Below are 6738 nucleotides of genomic sequence, written 5' to 3' on the forward strand. Positions count from 1 at the left end.
GAGGTGCAACGAGACCTGGGTGTCATGGTACATCACTCATTGAAAGTTGGTATGCAGGTACAGCAGGCGGTGAAGAAGGAAAATGGTATGTTGGCCTTCATAGCTAGGGCTTTTGAGTATAGGAGCAGGGAGCTCTTACTGCAGTTGTACAGGGCCTTGGTGTGGCCTCACCTAGAATATTGTGTTCAGTTTTGGTCTCCTAACCTGAGGAAGGACGTTCTTGCTATTGAGGGAGTGCAGTGAAGGTTCACCAGACTGATTCCTGGGATGGCAGGATTGACACATGAGAGACTGGATCAACTGGGCCTTTATGCACTGAAGTTTAGAAGGATGAAAGGGGATCTCATAGAAACGTATAAGATTCTGATGGGACTAGACAGGTTAGATGCAGGAAGAATGTTCCCGATGTTGGGGAAGTCCAGAACCAGGGGGCACAGTCTAAGGATAAGGAGTAAGCCATTTAGGACTGAGATGAGGAGAAACTTCTTCATTCAGAATTGTTAACCTGTGGAATTCCCGACCGCAGAGAGTTGTTGATGCCAGTTCATTGGATATATTCAAGGGGGAGTTAGAGACGGCCCTTATAGCGAAAGGCATCAAGGGGTATGGAGAGAAAGCAGGAAAGGAGTATTGAGGTGAATGATCAGCCATGATCTTATGGTGGTGCAGGCTCGAAGGGCCGAATGGCCTACTCCTGCACCTATTTTCGATGTTTCTATGTACAGAAGAATCTGGGGGTTCTTGTACATGAAACTCAAAAAGTTAGCATGCAAGTAATCAGGAAGGCAAATAGAATATTGGCCTTTATTGCAAGGGGGGTGGAGTATAAAAGTAGGGAAGTCCTGCTGCAACTGTACAGGGCGTTGGTAAGACCACACCTGGAGTACTGCGCACAGTTTTGGTCTGGACTTGTCTCTATTCCCGTGCAGAGTGGATTGCTGCATCAGATGGGAGGGGCAACATTTGGGGACACATTTCCCACTAATTCCCATTTCCCTTCTGTCTGGTGGATAATGGAGGGGCCACTGTGTGTAATGTGCAAGTCAGTAAGAATTGTCAGCCAGCTCTTTCTAATTGGACATTTTATTTGGTAGAAACTTTCACACACTATTGCAGATTTTGTACGAAAGATCAATTTAGGATTAAAGTAAAAGTTCATAATTTTATTGCAAACTAACTTTCTGTTGAGAGTTGCTGAATTAAGGGGAAAGATAACACACAGCATTTCTTAAATGGACACTGCAGCCCCGAGAACACAATCAGCAATATATCCAGAATATTAAAGTCCAGCCCAGTTATAGGGTTATCAGCAGAAACAAACCCCAACTGTCAGAATGAACACGGTTCAGTCGGGATGTGATTAACAGCAGTAATAACAGCAGATTCCAATCCCTGCAGTCACTTGTGAACTCGCTGGTGTGTCAGCAGGTTGGATGACCGAGTGAATCGCTTTCCACACTCAGAGCAGGTGAATGGCCTCTCCCCAGTGTGAACCCGCTGGTGCCTGAGCAGGTCGGACGAACAAGTGAATCCCTTCCCACACACGGAGCAGGTGAATGGCCTCTCCCCAGTGTGAACTCGCTGATGTTTCAGCAGGGTGAATGAACAAGTGAATCCCTTCCCACACATGGAGCAGGTGAACGGCCTCTCCCCAGTGTGAACTCGCTGGTGTTTCAGCAGGTTGGATGAACAAGTGAATCACTTCCCACACACGGAGCAGGTGAACGGCCTCTCCCCAGTGTGAACTCGCTGGTGATTTACAAGGTCGTGTGACACATTGAATCCTTTCCCACACTCAGGGCAGGTGAATGGCCTCTCCCCAGTATGAACTCGCTGGTGTGTCAGCAGGTCGGATGAACAAGTGAATCCCTTCCCACACACGGAGCAGGTGAATGGCCTCTCCCCAGTGTGAACTCGCTGGTGTTTCAGCAAGGTGGATGACTGAATAAATCCCTTCCCACAATCAGAGCACGTGAATGGCCTCTCCCCAGTGTGAATTCGCTGGTGTTTCAGCAGGTCAGATGACTGAGTGAATCCATTTCCACACTCAGTGCAGATGAATGGCCTCTCCCCAGTGTGAACTCGCTGGTGTTTCAGCAGGTTGGATGAACAAGTGAATCCCTTCCCACACTCAGAGCAAGTGAACGGCCTCTCCCCAGTGTGAACTCGCTGGTGATTGACAAGGTCGTATGACACATTGAATCCTTTCCCACACTCAGGGCAGGTGAATGGCCTCTCCCCAGTGTGGAAGCGCTGGTGTATCAGCAGGCTGGATGATGTAGTGAATCCTTTCCCACACTCGGAGCAGGTGAACGGCCTCTCCCCAGTGTGAACTCGCTGGTGTGTCATCAGGTCAGATGACTGAGTGAATCCCTTCCCACACTCGGAGCAGGTGAATGGCCTCTCCCCAGTGTGACTGCGTCGATGAATTTTCAGCTTAGACGGTGATCTGAATAGCTTCCCACAGTCACCACATTTCCACGGTTTCTCCATGGTGCGGGTATCCTTGTGACTCTCCATGGTTGGACGATGGGTTGAAGCTTCGCCCACACACACAATATGTTTACAGTTTCTTCGCGCTGTGAATGGTGCAATGTTTTTTCAGGCTGTGTAATTGGTTAAAGCTCTTTCCACAGACAGTGCACTGGAACATTCACTCGGGTGTGTGTGTCACGGTGCTTTTCCAGTCACACTGATGTTTGAAATCTTTTCCCACAAACAGAACAGACAAACATTTCTCCTTCCACTTTCAAAGGCCGATGATATTCAGGTCCTGATGAATCGACCGACTCCGTCAGATCTTGACGTGATGTTTGATTTGCGTTTCCTGTCTGAAAATCTCCCCTTCTAATATTCTGTAAAAGGAGATAATAAAACTCAATCGCCGTCAGTACAAGACAGAAATTCAGGATAGACACATCTAGTTTCCATGGAACATTCTTTCTTTTCTTGTTCTTCCAAAGCTGTAAATCCCTGTCCCACACATTGTCCCTCCTGCTGTGCTGAAATCCAAACCATCACACATTTCTACACTGTTTCTCCTCCATTCCCAATTTTCACCACCAATTCTGGCTGGGTTCAGTTCTACACTCTCTGGTTCCCCTCCCTCCCCACCCCTGAAGGTGCTGAGTCTGGCTGCATTAAGTTCCACATTCACTAGTTTCCCTCCCTCTCTTCCCCTAAAAGTGCTGACTCTGGCTTTGATGAAGGGGACCAGTGGATGTGGTGTATTTGGACTTCCAGAAGGTATTTGACAAGGTGCCACATAAAAGGTTACTGCACAAGATAAAAGTTCACGGGGTTGGGGGTAATATATTCGCATGGATAGAGGATTGGCTAACTAACAGAAAACAGAGAGTCGGGATAAATTCTCGGGTTGGCAATCAGTAACTAGTGGGGTGCCGCAGGAATCCGTGTCGGGACCCCAACTATTTACAATTTATATTAACAACTTTGGTGAAGGGACCGAGTGTAATGTAGCCAAGGTAGGAGGAAATGCAATGTGCGAGGACACAAAAAACCTGCAAAACGACATAGACAGGCTAAATGAGTGGGCAAAAATTTGGCAGATGGTGTATAATGTTGGAAAGTGTGAGGTTATGCACTTCGGCAGAAACAAAATGTGAAGAGCAAGTTATTATTTAAATGGACAAAAATTTGCAGTCCAGTGGTACCTGGGGGGTCCTGCTGCATGAAACACAAAAGGTTAGTATGCAGGTACAGCAAGTGAACAGGAAGGCCAATAGAATCTTGGCCTTTATTGCAAAAGGGGATGGAGTATAAAAGCAGGGAAGTCTTACTACAGTTATACAGGGTATTGGTGAGGCCACACCAAGAATACTGCGTACAGTTTTGGTTTTCATATCTAAGAAAGGATATACTTGCTTTGGAGGAAGTTCAGAGAAGGTTCACGAGGTTGATTCCAGAGATGAGGGGGTTGACCTATGAGGAAAGGTTGAGAAGTTTGGGCCTCTGCTCATTGGAATTCAGAAGATTGAGAGGTGATCTTATCGAAACGTATAAGATTATGAGGGAGCTTGACAAGGTTCATGCAGAGAGGATATTTCCACTGATATAGGGGAGACTAGAACTAGGGGCATAATCTTAGAATAAGGGGACGCCCATTTAAAACTGAGATAAGGAGAAATGTCTTCCCTCAAAGGGTTGTAAATCTGTGCCATTTGCTGCCTCAGAGAGCTGTGGAAGCTGGCTCATTGAATAAATTTAAGACACTGGTTCCCCTCCCTCTCCTCTCCTGATGGTGCTGACTCTGGCTGGGTTCAGTTCTACACTCACTGGTTCCCCTCCCTCTCCTCCACTGAAGGTGCTGACTCTGTCTGGGTACAGTTCTACACTCACTGGTTACCCTCCCTCCCCTCCCCTGATGGTGCTGACTCTGGCTGGGTTCATTTCTACACTCACTCATTCCTCTCCTGCTGGTGCTGACTCTGACTGTGTTCAGTTCTACACTCACTGGATCCCCTCCCTCTCCTCCCCTGAAGGTGCTGACTCTGGCTGGGTTCAGTTCTACACTCACTGGTTCCCCTCCCTCTCCTCCCCTGAAGGTGCTGACTCTGTCTGGGTACAGTTCTGCACTCACTGGTTCCCTTCCCTCTCCTCCCCTGAAGGTGCTGACTGTGGCTGGGTTCAGTTCCATACTCACTGGTTCCCCTCCCTCCCCTGATGGTGCTGACTCTGGCTGGGTTCAGTTCTGCACTCACTGGTTCCCCTCCCTCCCCTGATGGTGCTGACTCTGGCTGGGTTCAGTTCTGCACTCACTGGTTCCTCTCCCTCTCTTCTCCTGAATGTGCTAGATCTGGCCGAGTTCAGTTCTATACTCATTTGTTCCCCTCCCTCTCCCTCCCCTGATGGTGCTGACTCTGGCTGGGTTTAATTCTACAATCACTGGTTTCCTCTCCCTCGCCTCCTCTGAAGTGCTGACTATCTTAGATCTGGTCCTGTGTAATGAGATAGGATTAATAATCAATCTCCGAATAAAGGACCCCCTTGGAATGATCATAGCATGGTTGAATTTCAAATTCAAATGGAGGGCGAGAAAATTGGATCTCAAACCAGCGTTCTAAGCTTAAATGATGGAGATTACAAAGATATGAGGGAAGATTTGGCTAAAGTCAACTGGGAAAATAGATTAAAATGTAGGACAGTTGATGAACAGTGGCGTCCATTTAAGGAAATATTTCGCAACTCTCAAGAAAAATATATTGCAGTGAGGAGGAAAAGGTGTAAAAGAAAAGATATCCATCCGTGGCTAACCAAAGAAATAAAGGGCATACAAAGTGGCCAAAACTATTGGGAGGACAGAAGATTGGGACGCTTTTAAAAGCCAGCAAAGAATGACTAAAAAAATGATTAAGAAAGGGAAGATAGACTATGAAAGTAAACTAGCACGAAATATAAAAACAAATAGCAAGAGTTTCTACAGGTATATAAAAAGGAAAAGAGTGGCTAAAGTAAATGTTGGTCCCTTTGAGGACGAAACCAGGGAATCAGTGATGGGGAACATGCAGATGGCAGAAAATCTGAACATATATTTTGTATCAGTCTTTATGGTTGAGGACACCAAAAATATTCCAACAGTGGATAGTCAAGGGGCTATAGCGGGGGAAGGAACTTACCACAATCATAAAGGAGGTAGTATTCGGACTAAAGGCGGACAAGTCCCCTGGACCTGATGCCTTACATCCTAGAATCTTAAGAGAAGTGGCTGCAGAGATAGTGGATGCATTGTTTGTAATCTACCAACGTTCCCTGGATTCTGGGGCGGTCCCAGCAGATTGGAAAACTGCAAATGTAATGCCCCTATTTAAAAAAGGAGGCAGACAAAAAGCAGGAAACTATAGACCATTCGTCTAACATCTGTGGTTGGGAAAATCCTGGAGTCCAATATTAAGGAAGCAGTAGCGGATCATTTGGAAAAGCATGATTCGATCTAGCAGAGTCAGCATGGTTTTATGAAAGGGAAATCATGTTTGACAAATTTGTTGGAGTTCTTTGAAGATGTAACGAGCAGGGTGGATAAGGGGGAACCAGTGAATGTGGTGTATTTGGATTTCTAAAAGGCATTCGATAAGGGGCCACATGAGAGGTTACTGCACAAGATAAAAGCTCACAGGGTTGAGGGTAATATATTAGCATGGATAGAAGATTGGCTAACTAACAGAAAACAGAGTCGGGATAAATGGGTCATTTTCCGGTTGGCAAAAAGTGACTAGTGGGATGCCGCAGGGATCGGTGCTGGGTGCCCAACTATTTACAATCTATATTAATGACTTGGATGAAGGGACCGAGTGTAATGTAGCCAAGTTTGCTGACTACACAAAGATGGGTGGCAAAGCAAATCTGCAAAGGGATATAGACAGGCTAAGTGAGTGGGAAAAAACTGGCAGATGGAGTATAATGTGGGAAAATGTGAGGTTATTCACTTTGACAGAAATTATAGAAAAGCAATAATTTAAATCGAGAAATATTGTAAAGTGCCTGCAGTACAGAGGGACCTGGGGGTCCTTTTGCATGAAACACAAAAAGTTAGTGTGCAGGTACAGCAAGTAATCAGGAAGGCAAATAGAATGTTGGCCTTTATTGCAAAGGGGATAGAGTAGAAACATAGAAAATAGATGCAGGAGCAGGCTATTTGGCCCTTCGAGCCTGCACCGCCATTCAATGAGTTCATGGCTGAACATGCAACTTCAGTACCCCATTCCTGCTTTCTCACCATAC

At 46.2% G+C, this 6738-nt stretch overlaps 1 pseudogene; it reads right to left on the reverse strand.

The window, feature by feature from the left end:
• Positions 1-1106: 1106 nt before the first annotated feature.
• Positions 1107-2680, reverse strand: LOC139255833 (zinc finger protein 256-like; annotated as a pseudogene).
• Between the last annotated feature and the right edge of the window lie 4058 nt (positions 2681-6738).

The sequence above is a fragment of the Pristiophorus japonicus genome, unplaced genomic scaffold (assembly GCF_044704955.1).
Source record: "Pristiophorus japonicus isolate sPriJap1 unplaced genomic scaffold, sPriJap1.hap1 HAP1_SCAFFOLD_640, whole genome shotgun sequence".
Classification (NCBI taxonomy): Eukaryota; Metazoa; Chordata; class Chondrichthyes; family Pristiophoridae; genus Pristiophorus; species Pristiophorus japonicus.